Source organism: Pelobates fuscus, chromosome 3, assembly GCF_036172605.1.
Source record: "Pelobates fuscus isolate aPelFus1 chromosome 3, aPelFus1.pri, whole genome shotgun sequence".
NCBI classification, from domain to species: domain Eukaryota; kingdom Metazoa; phylum Chordata; class Amphibia; order Anura; family Pelobatidae; genus Pelobates; species Pelobates fuscus.
This window is the reverse complement of record NC_086319.1, coordinates 371,880,760-371,904,820: the sequence shown is the minus strand read 5'-3', so window position 1 is coordinate 371,904,820 and position 24,061 is coordinate 371,880,760. Positions and strand designations below refer to the sequence as shown.

General features: G+C 40.5%; 1 protein-coding gene across 4 annotated transcripts in view; it reads right to left on the bottom strand.

Annotated features, from left to right (window-relative positions):
* Positions 1–14,655, bottom strand: part of LOC134603446 (mucosa-associated lymphoid tissue lymphoma translocation protein 1-like) — a 56,092-nt gene extending 41,437 nt beyond the window's left edge. For 3 of the 4 annotated variants that reach the window (XR_010090466.1, XR_010090468.1, XM_063449428.1), the window contains exon 1: positions 14,453–14,655. The gene's annotated coding sequence lies outside the window, so the exon portion shown is untranslated. Of the gene's footprint in view, positions 1–4,089; positions 4,247–14,452 lie in introns of those variants that run through there. The other variant, XR_010090467.1, reaches the window with a different exon arrangement.
* Positions 14,656–24,061: the final 9,406 nt, after the last annotated feature.

Here is a 24,061-nt window from a genome sequence, read left to right as displayed (position 1 = left end):
AAGTCCACACTGACATAAGTACATGTCTCAGACTAATCAATTACTTAATATCATCGACAGACATAACTTTTGTATTGCTTTTCCTTTTCTTATACAACCTGTGTAAAGTTACTTGTAAGCATGTTTAAAAAAAAAACTAAACTGTGCAGTATCTCAAAATGCCAAATACTGTCTACCTTGAAATGCTAGGAATTGCTGTTTACCAGCACGTATGTACCTCTTAAGCACATCAAAAAGAAAGAATAAAAAAAAAAAAAAAAAAAAAAAAAAAAAATCATTAGGTCACGCGTTTTTCCCCAGCATTCTGTAACGATCATTGAACCACGGATTTATCATATACAACAGCAATTTTCAAAGTGATAACAGCAATTTATTAAAGCAAATTAAAATACTTTAGGAGATAACAGAAAGACAGCTGTAATCGGACTCCAAATGACGTCTAGTCAATTACCATCATCCACATAATTCAGCCTGTTCACCTAAACAGCATCTGAAATTTTGACAAAGTCTACACGTTTAGGTGCAGGTCAGATCCAATTGTGCAGAATGAGAGACCCCTTAAATACAGAAGCTTTAGAAACATTATATTGTGTTTTTTTGTTTTTTAATGTATTATTAATAGCATGTATTAAAAGCTGAGAGATCAAATCCTGCCTATTGTGTTCCTGTAATGACAGACTAGATACAGTAGTAAAAGCAAAAATAGTGCCTTATCCTGATTATAACACACATCTGACTCAACACAGAAATTCTACACAATTGAATTTTATTTTAATGGCTAATTTGCTATCTGCTTGCTTGTTTAGTCACGTTAAACATAAGTGCTTTTTCAACAAAAGAAATCCTCTCTGTGAAATTATATTGTTGCTCCAAATTGCATCATGAACAACAGGCTCGATCAATTCGTTTAAATCAGGAAATCAAAAACAGGAACTGAATTTGGGTGCAGGCACGAGTTATGATTGGGAGGAGGTGACCTAAAAACGATACACAAAAGGTTTTGGCGCAGGATGGTTCCTCTATTTTAAAACGGGGAGTCCTCTGATCTTGTGACAAAGCCTTTCCTGCTTTCTATAAATATACCCTTTAGTTTAGGATCAAGACACGAGATATGTATTTGAATATAGTACACCTTTACAACTCTTCAGATCACTAAACTGTCCAGCTTTCCAGTTACTCCTGACACTGTGAATACATTTAGGCTCTTGGGTCACAATATGCCAGATTTTTTTTTCCCCATTAGTTGTCTGCACTCCTACACAAAACCACCAAGTTGTGTGTGCCTGGAATGGTCACTTCTTAGATTTTCACACAACCCAAGAAATAAATAACTACATTTAGCTATGGGATGTGTTGCTTTTAAAGGAACACTACACTGACACTCTAGTCATGAAGTGGCTATTAAGGTTATCGGCCCCCCTTCATTCTCAATAAAAAAATAAAAAAAAGATTTTGCTCACTTTTTTCCAACACCGCACTGGTGTTGCTGTGATTAGTTTCGCCTCCATGGTGGAGATCATCAATTTTGATGATCTCAGCCAATCCAATGCTTTCCCATAGGAAAGCATTGAAAGGCTATTGCGCACGTGTGGCAAAACGTGAATCAATGCATCTTTGTGGGGTATGTTCAGCGTCTCCATGCAGAGCGTGGAGATGCTGAACACCAGTGCTGCACACTGTGCAGCACTGGACAAGGGATTACCTCTACTGGCCATCTGAGTGACTGTCACCAGAGGTGTTACCAACCAGCATTGTAAACGCTGCCTTTTCTCTGAACGAGTATTGTGGAACATGACTATATAATCAAGAAATGTCAGGAGATCTATACAAATTCTTCAGAAAACAATACTTACTCTACTAGGGGTTCTAGATAGAGAATGGTCTCTTTAACAGCCACTCTAGAATGTAAGCTCAATTAAAAAGGGCCCTCAACACCCTCTGTTACTGTGAGTTCAGCTCACCTTGTTACAAATACATGTCTGTTAGTCCACCTATTGTAGAGCGCTATGGAATTTGTTGGTGCTTTACAGATAATAATAAGAAAAACAACAACATGCTAAACAGTTTTCATAGATGCATTAAGCTACTTTTAAAAAGCTATGTGTGGGATAGGAACTGCTGGGCCATTGGTTTGGTGAGAGCTCACCGCTGTTAATTCCGACAATAAGAATTTTCCTGGATAATCTCACTAAAGCCTCTTGTCACCATCTTTGTGTCACACGGATCAAACATAATTCTCAATGACAGCATCTAGTACAGACACTCAGTAACGTCTTGCATCACATTCGATGCTCTCATTGCCCTGAGCATTTTAACTCTTTCTTTAACTATGCAACTGTCATTGTGACTACGCCCTTACCGCCACGTGGTCTCTATTAAGAGAAGTTTCCTTTTTTTTTTTTTTTTTTTTTTTTTTTAAATATCACACTGAACTTTATAGTAAGTGGTGGTAAGATTCTATATGGAAGTAAAATAGAACATGCCCATAACTCTCCTTTTTGTGGCTGGAGGAACAGGCTGCATTTCTTAGCTTTGGGTCACATGTCTCTGTAAGAATGTCACATGTACATTTTTTGTTACATGTTATAAGTCTAAACTAGATATAACAGTTTCAATTGGCCCTACTGCTGCTGTCCAGGCTGTACAGCAGTTACTTCTGCAATATGGTTGGAGCTGGGTGATCTGATGGTACTATGGAAAAAAAAAAAACTATAGACTTATAGCACCATAGCCACTACACCAGTGGCGGATCCAGAGACTGATCTCGGGAGGGGCATTTTTATATTATTTAAATAAATAATCCATGCACAATAACCACTACAGCTCTGTGCAGTGGTTATGGTGCCGGGACTCCTCCCAGAGTAAGTAGTCTAACCGTTTAACAACTTACAGTGTATGTGTGTATGGTAGCAGTGTGTGTATGGGGGCAGTGTGTGTATGGGGGGGCAGTGTATGTGTGTGTGGGGGGGGCAGTGTGTGTATGGGGGGGGCAGTGTATGTATATGGGGGGCAGTGTATGTGTGTGGGGGGGCTGTGTATGTGTATGGGGGGGCGGTGTATGGGGGCAGTGTGTGTGTATGGGGGGGCAGTGTATGTGTATGGGGGGGCAGTGTGTGTATGGAGGGCAGTGTGTGTGTATGGTGGGGCAGTGTATGTGTATGTGGGGCAGTGTATGGGTGTATGGGGGGCAGTGTATGTGTGTATGGGGGGCAGTGTATGTGTATGGGGGGGCAGTGTATGTGTATGGGGGGGCAGTGTGTGTGTATGGGGGGGCAGTGTATGTGTATGGGGGGCAGTGTATGTGTATGGGGAGCAGTGTATGTATATGAGGGGCAGTGTGTGTATGGGGGGCAGTGTATGTGTATGGGGGGCAGTGTGTGTGTGTGGGGGGCAGTGTGTGTATGGGGGGGCAGTGTATGTGTATGGGGGGACAGTGTGTGTATGGGGGGCAGTGTATGTGTATGGGGGGCAGTGTATGTGTATGGGGGGGCAGTGTATGTGTGTGTGGGGGAGGTGTGTGTATGGGGGGAAGTGTATGTGTATGGGGGGACAGTGTGTGTATGGGGGGGCAGTGTGTGTGTGGGCAGTTTATGGGGGGCAATGTGTGAATGTGTAGTTAGGAAGGTAAGAGGACTTTTTCATAAAAATAAATAAATAATGTATAAAATTAAATAAATGTATGTCCCCCCTCCCTTCTTACCTTTACTGGGAGGAGGGGGGACATATTTCGATCCCTGGTGGTCCCAGTGGGAATCCCTGGTGGTCCCTGTGGTGAGAGAGAACTCTAGCCCGCGTTTCAGGGCTAGAATTCACTCTTGCGAGATTTGGAGCGTTGCCGTGGTAACCGCGGCAACGCTCCATGCTCGCGAGAGGAGGACCCGGAGGAGCTGCAGGCTGAGCTCCCGGGTCCTCTCTCACTCTCCTGCCGGCTGCCAGCACAGTGCCTGCAGACCGGGGAAGGAGATCTGTGATCTCCCTTCCGGTCCGCAGGCACATTGCAGGGCTGGCACTTGGACAATGCCAGCCCTGCACTAGCCGGTAGGGGAGAATCTCTGAATTGGCAGAACACCCCCAAAAAAATATAGATACCTGCTGTTAATTTCTCTCCAATCGTATATGTTCCTCTATTCATCAACTGCTATCCTTCTTCATATTACCGACGTTTAAAATGTACTTCTGAGTCTGACATCCATTCATTTAAAGGCTGTAACAGCTGATTATCCCAGTGACTGATGCAATGATAAATAGTTTGCTGTTGAACGAAACAAATTAACAGGAGGAGGGGGATTACCACGTTTATTATTGCATCATGTTTTCCAAAACGGTATAATTAATGTTGCAGGTCAGTGACCCAGTAGCTTATAATGATAGTGATCTATATCCTGTCATGAATACATGCATGCTTTCTAGAGGCAGAACTATGTACAGAGGGTCCTGGTGCAAGAAAATGTTCTGGGCGTCCCTCTCCCCCCCGTAGCGCAAGTGTGGTGAAAATGTAGATCCTCAGCTGTCGTGCAACTCCTACAATGCTTTGCCAGCTAGCGATCTAACATTTGCCAATCCTTGCAGAGCTGTGTTTGTGAGCTGTGACACACACACACTGATAAACACATGCGGACATAGATACACATAGACAAATACACACAGACACACATTGATACACAAACACACTCACACAGATACACACTCACACAGATACACACACGCAAGGCATTATCTCCATATACTTATCAACCCCCCTGTTGGATGCAGGCGTGTGCCTTCCCTGGGGTCCAGTGAGATGGCTGGCTGAGGCTGATGGGTATCTGCACATAGCTTTTTCTGATAGCTGGGAGGAAGTGATCTGAATGCACTTCCTCCCAGCACCATCTAAAAGGGGCCCGTTCGTGCTGTTAAAAGGCTGTGGCGTTCAATCAGAGATGTCCATCGAGTGTCCCTAGGTGGGAGGTGAAGTTTAAAGGGACACACGGTGGCAGGAGCACTCTTACCTCAAGGGATTAAACTGTTTAACCCTAAAGTTGCTTCCAGTAGCAATGTCCACTCCCCCCAGGCGTCATCGGGCTTCTGAAATTTCACTTTCAGGAATAGTGGGATTCCATCGGGCAGGGAAGCCACTGATTGGCAGAGAGCAATCAGTAGACGCTCTTAGCCCATCGATGTGTCCCAATTCACAAAACTGACTTGGTAGAGGTACGTTTTTTTTCAAGTACAACCAGCTTAACCTTCAGAGCAGCTTTAACCCCTTAAGGACACATGACATGTGTGACATGTCATGATTCCCTTTTATTCCAGAAGTTTGGTCCTTAAGGGGTTAAAGGAAAACAGTCTTCATTGTGTGATATTATTATGCTTGCTCCCTGGGGCGCCATGCCATCTGTATACTGACATTCCAGATACTAAGACACCTGTTGCACACAATATTTAGGTTTTGGACTAAATATGTTGCAGTGTTTTTTAATACAAAGTTCTGCAGCATTTTGTAGAGAGATATATATATATATATATATATATTTTTTTTTTTTTTAAAGCGTATTTTACACTGGATGAAATTGACCTTGATAATGTAATATTCCGTAATGCTAGAGGCGTGCTACCTGGCTACTCTTTGTGGTATTGCAAACAAAGGTTAACCCTTTAATTAATATTACAATACGACTCATCCAATGTAAAACGAGCAGTTAGCATTAAACTCTGAGCAGTGAACAGACTTGTATAATCACTAAATAATATTTATTGACCTGATTGGTTCTAATTATCTGCACAAACGATGGTCCTAGATATCAAAATCACTCATCTACCTAACAAAGTAGATCTAAAAACCAAGGCCAGAACAAGTCGATTACTTTAGCAATTATCATCTGACTTGACACATTTTGATTCAGCGTAGTATAACATATATGACAGGTGCATCTTGACAAAATTTGAGTTTCTTGTTAGCGAAGTTGAATTTCGTTCCTATTTACCACAACTGGTAAAAAAGAAAAAATACCAGTTGCAGTAATGTATTATGAGACTGCCTTAGTGTTAGTAGACTTTCTGCTATTTGGAAAATAAAACTCACATCAAACTGCACCTGCCTTTTACTTTCTTTTTTTTTATTGTGTGTTGGCAGAGGATAATGGGAGTTGTACACAGCTAATATCTGAAGGTCTGGTATTTGAATATCTCTCGATAACTATATTAGGCTTGGAAAAGGAAAAAGTGACACAATTCATCTGGCAATGAAAATGCAGGGATGTGTTTTAATACCAGCTAAAGCCAACGTGTATTCATTTCGTTCTCTACAGACAGCAACATAAAAACAGTCTCTAACCCTGGGTTTGGCTACATACGTGGCAGGTAGGTATGCCAAATTACGTCATGTGCATTTTTTTTTTTGTGAGTAAAGACATTCTGATAGAATTGTATTCAGCCAATCGGAAGAGACTTACTGCCTCCCTCCCAATGCCTGCACTCACTATGATTCACAACAACGACATGCGCGTGTAGTATCGCTACAGAAAATCACAATCAGCAGGTAATAACAACAATGAATCAGATACCCTAAGGCACCTGAGAAATGTGTTGTGTCTGTTGTATCATTTTATTCTTGTAACCGATATATCAATCAATCCCCAGATGTGCTTCCCCCACCCCCACATAAGAATAAATCTTATTGTTAATCTTAGAAAAGAAGTATCGGTGGCCAGACAGCAAAAGGAAATGTTTGTATGAAAATCTCTAAACCCTGATAAGGTTAACCTCAGCGGTGATTTTATCATTGTACTAGTCTGTGCACTGAAGTGAAAGGTTTTAAGAGTGCTAATAATTAACAAAAAATGTATCCATAGTAAGAAAAACTACAACTCCCATGATACCTTTTCAAAGTGTCTCTCTCCCACGCCCCCCCATTCCTCCCCAAACAAAATGAGTATTTCATAAATATAAAATGTCTTATGTATTTTTCCTACACTTGACAAAATGGCGGAACTACCCAGGTCAAGCTTTGGGAAGCCTTCAGCAGTCACTAATGATTACTGTGGGGAAAAAAGACTGTCCATAGAGGCTCCCGCGGTCTCCTCCGTTGACATCAAGCACCAGGAGATGAAGAGGATTCTGTTGAATTAGATGGCGTCAGCCGCAAGAGACAGTTTGAAGTTAATCAAACTCACTTTTCCCTGCACCCCACCGTCACCACATTGTTAGCAGCAAAGTCACACAAAAAATGTCACAAAAATATGCAAAACCACCAGAAGGTGACAAAGCAGCTTTAATCCTTTAGGTCACCCCCCCAACATACGTTTTTTTCTAGCAGAGAAAATGCGCTCAATATTATATCAAATGAAACCACTGTCCCCAGACTCCCTGGCATGTAATAAGCCAGTTGTCACGACTTCAAACAGACTGTTGCTAACGCGACTGACCTTTTTTAGCTTTACAAACTTCTCTTTTTCTGACTCTTTACACTCTATTTTTAACAGAATGGAAAAAGAAAGCGTTTAGCACAGATTTCCTCATTCCTCTAAAAAAAAACCAAAAAAACAACAACTAAAAAAAAAACCCAAATGGCAATCATTGATTGTTTTGATACAAAGAGGTGTTAAGCTGTGATTTAAGTATTAACAAAATAAAAGACTAACCGTTCTTAATCTGAAGAACTCTATATTAATTAGGGACTGTACCTTGCCCTTCGTCTCATAATTTACAGGGCTGGTAGCTTGCAATGCCAAGGGAAGGAAACTAGGGGATTTCCAATAGTATAGCAGTAGGTTTCAAGGGATAAAACAAAAAAACAAAAAGCACTTCCTATAAATGAGTTCTCTGGTTGAGGTTTAGAATTGCTATAATCATTTATTGAACATTTAACAACAAATTTACCCCTCCAACCACAAAAAAAATAAATTAAAAAAATCCCAGCTGGAAAAATTGTAAAATATTTTAACTTTGCACTTTTATAATAAGACTAATAGCACATTTTTTCCACTTGATTGTATATACAGTTGTGCTCAAACGTTGCATACCCTTGGAGAACTGGTAATATATGTACCATTTTTAAAGGAGACATGAGTGAGCAGGCAAAACACATTTTTTTTTAAATTTCTTATGGGATTCATATTCAACTGTAGGTTATAACAGAATGGCACAATCATAAAACAAAACATGGCCACAAAGAAAAAAACATGAAATTACCCCTTTTCAAAAATCTGCATACCCTTAGTTCTTAATACTGTATTACCCCCTTTAGCGTCAATGACAGTGTGCAGTCTTTTGTAATAGTTGTCTATGAGGCCCTTAATTCTTTCAGGTGGTATAGCTGCCCATTCATCTTGGCAAAATGTCTCCAGGTCGTGCAAAGTCTTTGGTCGTCTTGCAAGAACCACACGTTTGAGATCTCCCCAAAGTGGCTCAATGATATTAAAGTCAGGAGACACTGATAACCACTCGGGAACCTTCACCTTTGTCTGCTGTAACCACTGGAGGGTCAACATGGCCTTGTGCTTAGGGTCATTGTCATTCTGGAAAGTCCATGAGCATCCCATGCGCAGCCTTCGTGCAGAAGAATGCAAATTGTCTGCCAGTATTTTCTGATAACATGCTGCATTCATCTTGCATCAATTTACAGATTCCCCGTGCCTCTACAGCTTACACTTCCCCCCCAAACAACAGTGAGCCACCACTATGCTTCACAGTGGGGATGGTATTATGTTCACTATAGGCCTTGTTGTGACCATAAATCTATATTTTGGTCTTGTCACTCCATATTACAGTGTGCCAGAAGCTGTGAGGCGTGTCAAGATGTTTTCGGTATATAGTACCTATTATTGTAATTGTAAAGGCTTCTTACTGGTAACTCGACCCTGGAGCTAATTTAATTTTTGTTCAAGCATTCTTGTATTTTGCTCCTTGAAACAACCACACCGTCTTTTCCCAGAGCAGCCTGTATTTCTCCTGTGAGGTTTTTTTTTTTGTATCCCGAACAATTCTTCTGGCAGTTGTGGCTCAAAACTTTCTTAGTCTACCTGATCTTAGCTTGGTATCAAGAGATCCCCAAATTTTCAACTTCTTAATAAGTGATGAACAGTACTGACTGGCAATTTCAAGGCTTTGGATATCTTTTTATATCCTAAAGTTCCATTAGCTTGTTACGCAGGTCTTTTGAAGGTTCTTTTCTGCTCCCCATGGCTCAGTATCTAGCCTGCTCAGTGCATCCATATGAGAGCTAACAAACTCATTAACTATTTATATACAGACACTAATTTAGATTTAAAAAGCCACAGGTGTGGGGAATTAACCTTTACTTGCCATTTTGACCTGTGTTTGTCATCTTCTGTGTCTGTTACAAACATTCAAGGGTATGTAAACTTTGAATCAGGGCCATTTGGGTGATTTCAGTTATCATTAAAATGGAGCCATACAACTATGTGATAATAAATGGCTTCATATGAATGCCCCAGTGCTCCAAAATGGAACTTAAATATAGATTAAATGTGAGGAAGGAATGGGCACTCGTAGGACTTCATTAGAAAATAGTAAAAAAGATTTTAATCGTGCAGTGTCAAAGTTTCAGACCCACTAGTAGTCCTTTCTTAAATATATGTCTTGCGAAAAATTGAGACTGAAACATTGATATGTTGTGATTACATGCTTTTGGAGTTAATAAAGTAGTGAATATTTTGATGTAAAAATTCCAGAGAGCGCGCTTCTCCTTGAGATAGATAGATAGATAAATACAAATTATGGTTTGGTTGGAGATGGAGAAAGTTTGCCACATGGAACATTTAAAAAAAAAAAAGATCAGATTAAAACACACAAAGAGTTGGTATGCTAAGATACTAAGAGCCTACAAGTACCAGGGATTTGGCTTAATAATGACCGTAACCATGCACACATTGATACTACCCTGTAATCTATTAGGCTGATACATATATACTGGTTATATCCCACACAAGAAAGATAAGCGCAATCCTATAGTAATCATGTTGTGCCGCTAAACAACTATGCTAATAAATACATTCCAATAACAGCTTTCTTGATGGTAAATAAAATATACTCTATATGATCATATATTGTATACTTCTGCTATGTTACACACAACGTTAGACAAAAAGACATAAAAATAAAAATCATCTCTACATTGTACTTGTGAAATTGCCAGCAAATAGAGAGAGATTTTCAGATAACTCTAGTTAACAATTTGACAACTTCCGTCAATCATCAGTCGTTGGCACAGACCACTGTGCTGACAGCATATCAGTCTATGTAGACAACTGAGTGACAGGGTAAAGCAGGAGAACCCGCCTGTATGAGGTTCTCCTGCACTTCATCGCCAAGCAATTCCAAGATGAGCTTTTTATGGGGAATATAGAAATAGACTGATTGAATTCACATTGTTCTGAAGCAGATTAGTTGGCAGTGAAACCATGGTGTCAGTGTCATGAGGGACAATGTCCCTGCTTAGAGAGATGTTCCCAAGTAGGATCAATCATAGCAGCAGGGAGGGAGGCAAGGGTGACTGGATGGAACGGAGATAAGAATCCCCTTAACAGCTCCTACAAATACATTTAGAATGTATCTTTATGATCAATATCCTATTCATTTATTTTGCGTTAAGGTGAGCCTTGCATGACAACTGCACTTCATTTTATTTATTATCTCTGTGATATATTCTATTTGCCTGCAGGTAAACTAGTAAAACTGTGATTATAGCTAGAGATAGAGATTTAAGTTAGAGATTTTTTTTTTTTAATCTGCGTTTTTTGCCTAAATTCAGCAGTTCGTGTTTCAATACACTACAATTCAACATTTAGTGAATGAACCACAGAGTGTACACTGCAACTATTGTGATAGTAGATAATAAATACACAGAATTCTATAAAAGCCTGTCAAACTGTTTCAATGCCAACATTTTGCAGCGTTTTTTTGGTACCAATATTTTCCATTGTCTGCAGCAATTTTTTTTTTTTGTTTGCATCCTCAGCGACAATGTTACCTTGTGCCTTATTTTTGTCATTTTATTAAGAGAGAAATAGTGGGGGGGGGGGGGGGGGGGAAATAATAATAATAATTCAAATTGTTTTTGTCTATTTTTCTTATATTAGTCATTTGCTTTCATGGATGTAATCAAGGGTAAAATCCAAAAATCCAAAAGAAAGAGAAAAAGTGGTAGAAAAGTGTCTTATTTTGGTGGAATATTTCTTTAACTCATCCCCTAAATGTATTTCAAACCCGAGGCTAAAAAAACCCAAACAGAAAATATGTTGAGTTCACTGAATTCCTAACAATTCACACTTCAGTCAATAGTCCTTAAAAGTGTATTTTTATTACTGCCACTGGTATATTCAATAAATGATCAAATCTGTTTGTGAATGAAGTTTTATTTTTCCCAAGGTATATATACACACAGTAGTTTTTGTGATACATTACCTATCTGACAGACCAAACAAAATTATAATAATTCTGTTAATAAGTAACCGTAAATATGAGGTTTCAGCAAGTTATGCAAGCCGAGGTAATTATCTCAGTTAAAGAACAACTGAGATTACAAATATTTTTCCCACAGGCTTCTAATATTTTAACATGTAGGTACATTTTTTTTTTTTTTTTTTAAAGTAAGTGTATTGCATTTGTGGGTGGGGGGGAGGAGAGGTGGGAAATCCCTTGCCCACCTAACAGTCTTCCAACTTATATCGCCATAGTCCTCCACCATCGGTAGAAATAAACAGTCACGTGACTCTGAACGGTCTATGATGTGCTTAGCTCTATGTGACCTCAACTGTCATCGCCCTGTGTTGTCATTAATCTTGGAGTTTGGGATTTTCAAACAGGGAAAACTAACATTTGGTAGCCCATGCACTACGAGCTAGAGTGCCAATCCCCTAGTGAATAGTGGTAAACTGGAAACTGAATTACACACATTATACTGAAACAGCAAGTCTGGAAAAAATGTTTATTTTTAGAATTGTTTTGAGCTATTTTAGCTCAAATGTTGGTTTTATTTAGTTTTTTAGTGACTAAACAATCTTCAGCTGATCTAAAGCCAATGGAACTCTCCTTACACACTGGTTAAAGGGCAAAGCCAACACTTTTGATAATTACAATTTCATCTTCAGAACGTTTACATTACTTATGCGATAGAAACAAAGAATATGAGAGCTCTGAGAAGAGACAAAAGCTTAGAGGAACTCAGTAGCTTGCCCATCGGTAAATCTCTGCTCAGGAGTTTTGGCTCACTTGTGCCATTACAGAGTGATCCCACCCATAAGGGCAGTCCAGAATCGAAATGCTAGAAATTTCACTCTACACGAGAGATACAGAAACCCCGGACGATCATTTCAACCTTCTTTGAGCCTCATAAGCGAGATGTAGCTGATATCCCTGTAGGCACAGTGACCGCGAGGTCCATGATTGGATTACCAATTTAACTTGGGGAGCGCCAAGTTAATGCATTGCAACATAAACAGAGAATAGGAGAACTGATCACTTATGTGATGTAAAGACCAGCACCACTGCTGAAAAATGAATGCACCGAGTGTGCCCTCAATTCCCTTTTTTTTTTTCTGAAAAAAAGTGTAGAATATAAAATTGAGAAAGACATTGGAATTATTCTCTAAAGTGGCAGATTTGGATTTGGAATTTACTAGTGGATTAATGGAAGGTTAATTTTTACAGCTCAGTTAATTAGACCTAAATTTGCAATTCCCTTCTCAATTCTCCATAATTCCAGGCTTAGTGAATAAATATCACCCATACAATCCGTAAACATGTAAGGACCAAAACCATTGCATCCTAATTAAGTGGTTTTGGTGCCTTGATGGTGTCCCCGAAACAGCAATGTTTACATTTGGTCATAAACAAGCCTCCACTGGCTGAGTGATGATAAAGTCTGTCCATACATTTATTTTCCCTTTAAAGGGGAATACTGTTACTTCCAAGGATTTGCAATAATAAATTTACTGATCTCGTATATTTGACAAATACGGGTTTGTAGGGTGTGAAAGGTAAAGCTGCAAGGAAGTGTCAAGAATGTGTGAAACACAATAAATGAAACCGATCGCCTGATAAACCTACGAACATATTATGCACACCTTTGGACAGCCACCAATTGGGTACAGAGTGATGACAAAATAACTTTAAAACAACATACTGACAACGTAACACTGTACTAGGTAGTCAATAATAATATGAGTGGTTTTGGATAGAATGAGCTCTGTTCTGAAACATTGTGCAAATATGTAAAAAGGGGGGAGTCACCAATGCAATGTGCCGGATTGTTCCACTGGTTTTCATGGAGACTGACCCACATTTAGTACTTTAGACCACTTTTTCTACATAACCCCCATCGAATGTCCCTGCTGGTGGTGGCTAGTTTGTCACGTGATTTTGAGTTCACTGACTAATTAGCTGTCATTCCTTCTGCTCTGCAACAATATATTTACTGAATACAAGGTTTTGTATTTTTCCATTCACCACAGTTCACTAAATAACCGCCTGAAAATGAAGGGCTTCTACTTGGCTCATTGTTATGGTTTCCTATGTGGCTCAGTACTGTTATCATTCAGTCTATTCTTTTTAAATCTAGCAAGTACATTATATTTTCTACAAAAATCAATCCTATTCAAACATTCTGGAATCTGAATAAAATAGGTCTGTTATTTGGGTTAGCACAAAAATATTAGGATTCAGATTCCCTCTCAAAACACACTCTCTCTCTCTCTCATGGTTCATCCTTTTGGTCAGCTATGAATGCATTCTATTCATCATTACTGTATCCTGTTAAATCTGAATCAGAGTTAAAGTCCTATTAACATACTGATCATACCATCTAGATACAGTGACGTTATGTATACAGACTAACTGCGGGGTAACGTTCTAAACGGGGGGCTCAGCACTGACATTCCATTGGTTTCCTTGGTGACTGCTCTGCATGTAGAACTTTTAGCCAGAATAGCGCTTTAGCCATAGAATGCCCATTTAGAACCCCGTCTTTGCCTTGTCTGGAATCACATTATATCATTTTTCTTATATTATTACCAATCAGACCGACAGTGTTATAGTAATTTTAACATTATATAAAAAAAAAAAAGAAGAAGAAAAAGTGTATCTCCTCATACACCCACTACTAGCCAGATCCTCATACCGTCACAAAACACATTTAGTGGGCACCCAGTGTACTTTGGGTATTATCTCCAGCATGACAGTGACAACACAACATCTAGTGGGCACCCAGGGTACTCTTGTAGGATTCCCAGCAGGACAGTGGCAATACAACACCCCTCCCCAAAACAAGTCTGGTGGGCACCCAGTGTACTCTGGGTATGATCGCCATCAGGACAATGGTAATACAACACCCCCTCCCCAAAACACAGCAAGTGGGCACCCAGTGTACTCACTGCGGGTATGATCCGCGGCAGGCACAGTGACAACACAACACCCCCTCCCCAAAACACAGCTAGCGGGCACCCAGTGTACTCACTGCGGGTATGATCCTCCTGGCAGACTGAACACAAAGCCCTTCATAGTTCTAGCTGCTTCTCTCACTAGTCACTGCACTTCCTCGTTTCCCTCCTCCTCGCTGTTCTCGGGTGTCTGTGGGTGAGCAGCACCGGCCAATAGCACAGGGAGAGCAGTGAAAGTGAAACAGGAAGATGGATTGAGCGAGAAGTACCTCCTGGCGAGAGGGCTGTACATGTACTACCTGGGGATGGCTGTCAGACACCTGTTAGACTAACACAGCCATGACTGGACTATCACCCTCTCACCTGCTATATATCTGGGAGTGCCATGCTGTGATAGCTACTTGGGCCACATTGGTTTTGCTCACAGGAGTTCTGTCATGTATCTGGACTTTACACCCATTTCAAACTACATGAGAACTCACCTGTAACATGTAATAACTTTTTTTTTATTTTTTTTTTTTTAAATAAACCAAGTGGGACACTTTAACATGGAGGGGGGAGCAATAAGGCCGTCCTAACAAAAAAAAAACTAAAAAACTAGATGACTTACTAAGTTACTGATAACAATTCTTGCAAGGAAAATATAATTTAGAACAGGAACAATGTGTTTTATTTACAGACAGATTTCTAAACACATTTATTGCAGTATAAAGACACATTACTGGGTGTATTATTGCTGTGGAGCTCAGCTATACACTCAGAGAAGCAAACAATATTGAAAAGAAAAAAAAGAGGGACTTCAGGAAAGAAAACAGGGACAGAGCGGTTTGAGCCCCAAGTAGCTGCTGTCCCTCCTAAATAGGGACACTTGGGAGGTATGTTGATACAGCAGGTGTATGATAACTGAATCCAAGAGTTGTTGTCACATTGTGATTTGTACTCATTGTAAGAAAAGGGGAAACATGTCTTCTACATGTATAAGTTCACTACAAGATAGACAAGTTAGAACCGTTCAAGTTAGATGGAAGTTTTTTTTTTTTTTTTAAATAATAATTTGCCCTTTATGTCTGGATTGCAGACTCACACTATGCGTTACAAATTAATTTAGCCCCGTAGTACCTTGCACGAGAGCGCCATGAGAGGACACATGTACGTTTAGCACTTTGGAAACTTTTCACCAAGCAGAAAGGTGCCCTGATCATCATGCCATGAGGATTCTGTAATCACACTGCATTGAATGGTGAGAGTCTTTGCATTTTCTGTATAACACCCTCTCCAAGGCGACGTACACTTTTGTGTGGTGGTGTCCAGGAGGAGTAGATATATAATTTTGTTCTCCCTCCTTGGTGCTGTCATCTTCACCCCTAGGAAATTGTAGGATGTGTCAACAGAATGTCTCTGCATTGCCACATTTAGCAAAAAAAATGGAACTTGTGGTCTGCACCCCTGTTGGGGGCAGATCATTGGAAAAGCTCCATCTAGTGCATCTGAATGACTCACTCACTGAGTGCCAGACTACGAAGGAGTGCTGGCAGCAAACTGCACCCACCAGAGGGGCCCATCACAAGCTCCCTCTTACTGTAGTGAGGGGCCAAGGGCCACCAGTTACAGAGTTCTTGTGATCTACAAGTCAGGTCTCCTCAGTTGAATTTCGAACCTCCATGCATAAAGCGGTGGAGCTAGAATGCCCAGATTAGCCCTATAATCTGATGTGTATGCGAATTGAGTGCTGAATGTCACAGATGAAGAGTGATTAAACTGCTGTCAACTTTCGTCTTTGCCCTAATATTAATTTTTTTTTTCAATAATTTTTCGCATTATCATTTCAGCAACACAAAACAATAAATATGTCACTAGCAAAGAAAACCAAATGAAAATCATATATAACAATAATTACGGTGTTATTGAATACATACAGCATGGATGTCAAAGTCGCAGCCCACGAGCTGCATGCGGCTCACAATGAATATTTTTGGGACCCAGCAAAGATGTTCATTGCTCCGGTCACCTGGAGGCGTGGGGAGATGAAATGAAGCCGGCGGAGGTGGGCGGAGATGGATTGTAATATTTTTATTTTTTTATTTTTTTAAACAGGGTATGGAGTTTTGTACAAAGGGACTGGAGTTTTGTGCAGGGGGTTGGGGTTTTGTACAGGGGTGTTGGATTTTTGTACAGGGGGGCTGGGGTTTTGTACAGGAGGGCTGGGGTTTTGTACAGGAGGGCTGGGGTTTTGTACAGGAGGGCTGGGGTTTTGTACGGGGGGCTGGGGTTTTGTACAGGAGGGCTGGGGTTTTGTACAGGGGGGCTGGGGTTTTGTACAGGGGGGCTGGGGTTTTGTACAGGAGGGCTGGGGTTTTGTACGGGGGGCTGGGGTTTTGTACAGGGGACTGGGGTTTTGTAAGGGGGGGTGGGGTTTTGTACAGGGGGGTTTGGGTTTTGTACAGGAGGGCTGGGGTTTTGTACAGGGGGTTGGTGTTTTGTACAGGGGGGGCTGGAGATTTGTACAGGGGGTGGGGTTTTGGAGAGGGGGTGCTGGGGTTTTGTAGAAATTGGATGGGGGGGAGGGGAGGCAGCAGATTGTGAATGTGCCGGGGGGAGGTGGGTTATCAGTCACCGCCACCACTTTCAAGCCCAACAGCCCAATAAGACCCCATTCAGGCTCTATTAGACTCATTAGAGTCTTTAATGAAGATTGAAAGGGCCTAATAATTAAATATGCATTAATTATTAAATAAGATATAATATATATATATATATATATCATTCCTGCTTGGTGTTTTTATCGTGATTACATTTTCACTTTGTCATATTTGTTGATTTATCACCTAGTTACCAAGTCGGTCTGGTCTCACGATTTAGCTGGTTTCCTAGTAGCCACGATATCTCTGAGAGCGTCATTACGTCATAACGACACTTGCGGCTTCCCGTCACTTCAGGGTTGGAATCAGTTTGCAGCCCACATCAACTTAAACCTTGTTTATTTGGCCCATGTTAGCCTTTCCGTTTGACATACAGGATTATTTTCTAAAATGAGAATTTCAAAGTGAATTTTAAATTTAAGGCCATACCAGCTGAACTGAAAGTATATCTGACTTAGATATTTTATTTTACGATTTCGGCTATTATGACCTGAAATTTGACATTTGCTTTGAATTCACAATTTAGTGAATTACTCAGATTTTTTTCTTTCTGTATAGAATGAATTTAAAGCAATGACATTGAAAGTTATAAGACATGCTGGATAATGTAATAAGTTCTCTTGGTCAATGGATTCATTTGAAGGTGTGTGTGGAACTTAAACCACTAAACACTCTTACACTTTGAAATCGCACTGCCCTCATGACCCAGTTTCTCAATTTCCTGACCGATTTTTCTGTTCCTCCTTTGTTAGTTTTGCTGTATTGGTTTCCTATACTCAATGGAAAAAAGTGAGGAGAAGAGCCCCATCAAGCTTCCTAGGTAGGCAGTGATGTCTCAGCATTTTGGGAAATGAAGATTTCTCAGAGAAATGTTCGAGATACAGCCCATAAACCACTCACTACCAGAAACTTACATCATCATAAAACCACAGAGAGGCAAATATAGCACACAAACCAATTATCAAACAAATTCCTAGTAGTAATTTTACTTTTTGTATTCTTCTTCAGTTTTCTGTCATGTTTTCACATTAGCTTGTCAACAGAATATTGGAGTCTAAGAATGTAAGACCACTAAAGGTCAGGTCTGAGGCAGCAAATCTGTCTAAAATCCTTGTGATACTTTCAGTGATTATCAAAAGCTCACCCAAACATCAACCTAGATTCGATGAAAGGTGAAAACGCTTTATTTGGTTCAAATGTACATATTTATACACAGACTGTAGGGGGTCATTAACTGAAACAATGGAGATCCCACCCAGGCGCCTCTGTGTCTGGGAGATTATCAGATCAAATACCGCTGATCTAATCAACAAGGCACCCTAACAGAATATCCCCCCCCCCCCCAAACATAAACACATACAAACATCACAAAATCCCACATGTGTGGTATCCCTAGATAGCTCATCCCTGAGTGCCCTAACCGGCTAAATAGTGCCATGATCTGTCATAGGGGGTCTGAGCAGGGACGTTTTAGCCATGAGGCAAACAAGGCATTTGCCTTGGGCGGCATTTTCCAGGGGGCAAAAAAAGCCGCCCCAAATGCCCAGGGCAAATGTCTTGTTAGCCTTGCGGCTAACTGACATGCCGGTCGGGCTGCTGGGCAGGCTGCCAGGCGGGCGGCGCTGGCGAGGGAGCACTTTCCCCTGAGCTGTCTGCTCAGCTCCCTCGTGCGCCGCCTGCAGAGTGAGGCTGGGAGCCGGAAGATGACGTCATATTGGACACCCAGGGAGAAAGAGAAGGGGCGCCTGAGTTTTGTCCTGCCTAGGGCAGCACAAAACCAGGATGCACCACTGGGTCTTAGCTACCTCTAATTAAAGTTTCAGAGGGTTGCCTCAAAGTTCCTATATCTTTGGCAGCTCCATAGAGTTTCTAGGTTTGTCCTGGTGGTCGCATGAAGCCCTCCCGAGCATATGGAGCCCACCCAACCACTTAGTCTTTGGAAGTCTGGTCTGGGAAGGCCATGCTGGGTATCCCAGTCACTCTGTGTCCTTAATAAGCACAGGGTGACTTAGACATAAAAGGGGACTGTGATGCTTAGAAAGAGAGTTCCACATAATCTGCAATGGCCCCCCTCCCAAAATCAAACCTACCCTGATATGTCCCCATTCTATGGGCGTTGCCCAACCTACCCTGATATGTCCCCATTCTCAGGGCGATGCCCAAACACACACACACACACACACACACACAAATTTCCAGCCCAGGGTAATTCCTGTCATTTTAATTACCCTAAAGGAAGCATTGTACATACCTTCATACCATCAAGACATGTTTTCTGTAGAGGCAGCAACAAATAACATCAGTCAACTTTAAATAAGGCAGGGATTAACTAATTTGTAAAAACGGCAACAACTTTGGTGATCAGAAAAAAGTGCACGTAAAAAATTGGCCACATAAATAACCCATTGCCATAAATGCGCACAAGAAAAATGACTACACAAAAAAAAGCCCATGCAGAAAAATGTCCACAAGGAATAATTTGTACATATAGTCATTTTCAAGTATAGGTGAAGATGTATGCCCATTTTGAAGTACCATAGATATATATATATATATATATATATATATATATATATATATATATATATATAATTATATGCAGAATCTGGCACTCTACCTTAAAGTTATTGTCCATCAAAAAAACGCCTCGGTGCTGCAGAGCGTGAATACACAAAGAAATTATGAAACAGAGCACTGCAGAGGACTTGTTGATAAGTTTTTATTAGTGTTGAAAAAAATCGACGTTTTGACCCGCAGTTCTTTATCAAGATGAATTAAAACGTGAGACAGTGACATTTATAGCAAAGCTGATTAAGAGGTAATCACACCCTAAAGTAAAAGTGCAGCCCCAAAGCCATGTGTGAACGCTGTGAGTTGATTAGATTGTGGCATGTGGAATTCGTAGCTGAGTGATGACGTCAAATGAGCGCGACCAACAAAGGTCGTGAAAAGGCATCCAGTTGCCATAGGAACCTGAAGTGAGTGAGCATGCATGATGTGGATAAAACATAGTAAAACCAATTGGAAGACTATGTGAAAAAGTACAAGAATGGTGATCGAAATATATACCACTATGAGCATGAATTACTACATAAACGTACAGTCCAAGACATAGAAAACACAAACCTACCTAGGAGAGGGTGTGCTAGGAAAAGAGTGTATGCAATCTAAAGTAGTGAGGCAATATGTAAGGGATGTAAGACGTGAGAACCTAAGAAATAGGGACAAAAATGAGACCTAAGAGAGGAAAGGAAACAATGAAGGCAGAACATGGTGAATAAAACGAAAAGTGATAGCAAAAAAATCCATATGTAACGCGTTGACAACACGGAGTGAGAAAACACACTAGGAAGACAAGAGAAAGATAATGTGAAACACAAACAGAAGAGAGAAGTATGGACTATAAGTAAGTGAATATATACAAATTTGCAAAAAAGTATCTACATATATACAGAGCTATAACGATCAATGGAATATAAGATGGATACACCAATAAAGCATATTATTGAAAGCCGGATAGGACCTAAACAGATGGATGAAAGGAGCAGGCAAATAAATCTTAGCATGAGCATTGTAAGAGTTGAGAGTAGAATAATCCTAAAGAGCAAGAGCAGGAGCTGAACCTGGAAAAATGGGTAAATAGAGATGACAAAATAATGAATACAAATAAAAATAATAATAAAAATAAAAATAAAAAACAAAATTAAGATAAAAATAATAATAATGTAGCAAAACTGTGTAATTAACGAATGTCTAGAAACGGGTGAAAAGAAACATATTCGTTGAGGCCCTTTGGATGTACTGTGTCCAGTGTCTTGATCCAATATACTTCACGCTGAAGAAGACTTTTGGATCGGTCGCCCCCTCTGGAAAGCGGAGGAATGTGATCGATGGCTATGAATTTGAGGGTCGGAAACCGATGATTCGCTTCTAAAAAATGTTTGGCCACCGGTTTCTCAGTCTTGCCTTCTCTGAAGGCAGTCATAATCCCTGACCGGTGACCTCGCATTCTGTCTCGTAATGTAAGGTCAGTTTTCCCCACATAATAGAGTCCACAGGGACACGATATTAAATAAACCACATGACTACAAGTGATGTGGTGTTTGATAAGGTATCGTCTTCCTGAATGTGAATGAGCAAAAGAAGGGCCTGTAAGCATATGGCCACACGTGACACAATTGGTGCATTTAAAGCAACCTAATTTAGTGTGGACTTTTTTCGTCTCATATTGGTTGGTATAGTCACTTTTAACCAAAATATCTCTTAAATTGCGATTGCGTCTAAAAGCAATGCGAGGAGGGTGGGAAAAAGTGGGATGTAATGTAGGATCTGCAGCCAAGAGGTCCCATCTTTTACGGATGACCTTTGCAACATGGTCACTTGCTGTATGATAGAAGAATGGTAATGTGATGATCGTTGGGTCATTAGGAGACGTAGTAGTTTGAGACCGAGGCTTATTGTAGATCTCAACAGCTCTGTGTAATGATCGCTTGAGTATGTGATGCGAGTAGCCTCTCTTTAGAAAGGCATGTTGCATCAAAATAATCTGATCCTCTGTGTTTTGTGGGCCTGAGTTTTTTTCTCAGTACCCTAAGGAACTGTGAGATCGGAAGAGATCTCTTAAGAGCACCAGGATGAAAACTGGTAGCGTGCAATACAGTATTGCGGTCAGAGGCTTTTTTGTATAAAGTGTAGCCAATGGAGTTATGAGTACGATATATCTCTACATCGAGAAATTGGATCCTGTTGGCATCGCAACAGTGACTCAGACGTACAGGAGAATTAATATCATTCAGATCTTGGATCATGGTGTCAAAAGATGAGGAAGGGCCAGACCAAAGCATAAAAATATCGTCCACATATCTAAAGTAGGATATAATGTTGGACTGGTATTTTGATCAAATGTATTGTTGTTCGTAAGCATACATGTAGCTGTTGGCATAATTAGGAGCTATAGCCGATCCCATCGCTGTCCTGGTTTGTTGAAAGTAAAAACTCTTCTCAAAACGGAAGTAATTGTTAGTCAAGGTGAATTCCAGACATTCAAGGAGGTATTCGATAGGTGGTCCATTGTATTGATCTGAATGGATAAAAACTTGTCTCATAGCATCTATCCCGTCTTGATGTGGTATTATGGTATAGAGATTTTTTACATCTACGGTGGCTAAAGTAATGGGTCCATCCGGGAGAGATACTTGTCTAAGATGAGTGAGGAGATCCTGTGTATCCTTGAGGCATGTTGGTATGAGTAAAGAGGGTGTTTTGCAATGATAATCAACTAATTTGGCCAAAGGTTCCAATATACCTCGTTTGGCAGACACGATAGGTCGACCGGGGGGATTTTGAGGGTCTTTATGTACCTTGGGTAAGGTGTACAGCAAAGGGATTTTAGGGTGTAGATCTATAAGAAATTTGGCGGTCTGTTCATCTAGCCAACCAGCCCCAACACCTCTGTTAACCAATGATTGTAGTTTCTCCATGATTGTATTAGTTGGATCAAAAGTCATTTTTTTATATGTGGTCTTATCAGACAATTGTCTGAGAATCTCTGAGCAATAGGATTCATAGTTCTGTAGGACGATAGCTCCGCCTTTATCAGCCGGTCTAATAGTGATGTTGGTGTCGCTTGCAAGATCTTCAAGAGCCTTATGTTAGATTTGACGAAGTGGATCTGGAATCCAAAAAAATATGGCGTACATAATTTCTAACCAGATTAGAAAAATACTTTATAGATGGATGCAAGGTTTTTGGTTCCCATATACTCTTTAATCGAAGATGATGTTTAATTTTTTAGTGCCTATTCGTGGCAAAGCGTCAGCAGGAGCGGGCACTCCATGCCCCCCCTCTGCCCCCGCAAGTTACACCTTGACAGAGCTACCGCTCTAAATCATAGCATGTTGTCTGACATTTTACCAGTGGTTCATTTACTTCTCTTGCCACCTAGCTTGTTGTTACTTACCTCTTACTATCTATTCAGTCTCCCCATATCTGACCAAGCCCACTCACTCAAGCATGTGTTTAAGATCCTACTCAGATATGATGTTATAGCTTAAATATGTAGTCTGCCTAGCATGTAAGCCTCCGTTTCTTACTTTGATAGTTCTAACCGTGTCTTGCCACTCTTTACTGCAATACATATTCAGAGTATTAAACACATTTATCTAGCATGCTTATCGCTTGTTAAAAAAATTGTGCAGAATCATCAAATGCCATTCACTGGATTTCCTTGTAAAACGTATTGCCTGCTCATGCTGTTGTGGAATTGCAAGCCAGCATGTATCTTCATTTGCATAGCAAAAACAAAATTTACAACAAAAAAAAAATGTTCCTTTTTCCAGGCCATATCCATGGCAGCACAACAATGGGTAATACCCAAGCAATAACCAAGGGAGGGAATAAAAACTCAGACTCAAAATTAAATAATGCCAGTGCGTTAGCAAACCAAAACATGAAAACACAGCAAGTAATCAGACTTATAAGTTAGATGCGGAAAGAACAGTTTTATCAAATTGACCAGCCTTCACATCTATTTGATAATGTCTTATGATGGTGTTTGTTGAGGACCAAGTGGCTGCCTTGCAAATAAGTTCTGGAGACACCTTGGCCGCAGCTGCCCAGGATGAAGAGAGGGACTGTGTAGAGTGCGCCTTGAGTCCCTCTGGGATCTTCATCTTAGATGCTTTGCAGGACTGGATAATAGCTGAGATGATCCACCTACTGATTGCTACTTTGGATGCTTGAAGACCTCTCCTGGCTCCATTATGTATAATGAATAACCTCTGAGAGATTCACCATGAGGAAGGTACATTGAAAGACATCTCACCAAATCAATAGATGCCAGATTGGATTCTTCTTCCTTATCTTGTTCCTCTGAATGTACTATTTCTCCATTTATGTGGAAAGCCGAAGTAACTTTTGGTCGGAATTTGGGAACTGTTCTTAAGATCACTCTTCGTGAAAGGTTCTAAAACGTTCTTTAGCTGATAGAGCGTGAAGCTCTCATACCCTTCTGCCTGAAGCTAAGGCCACCAAAAGGACTGTTTTTAT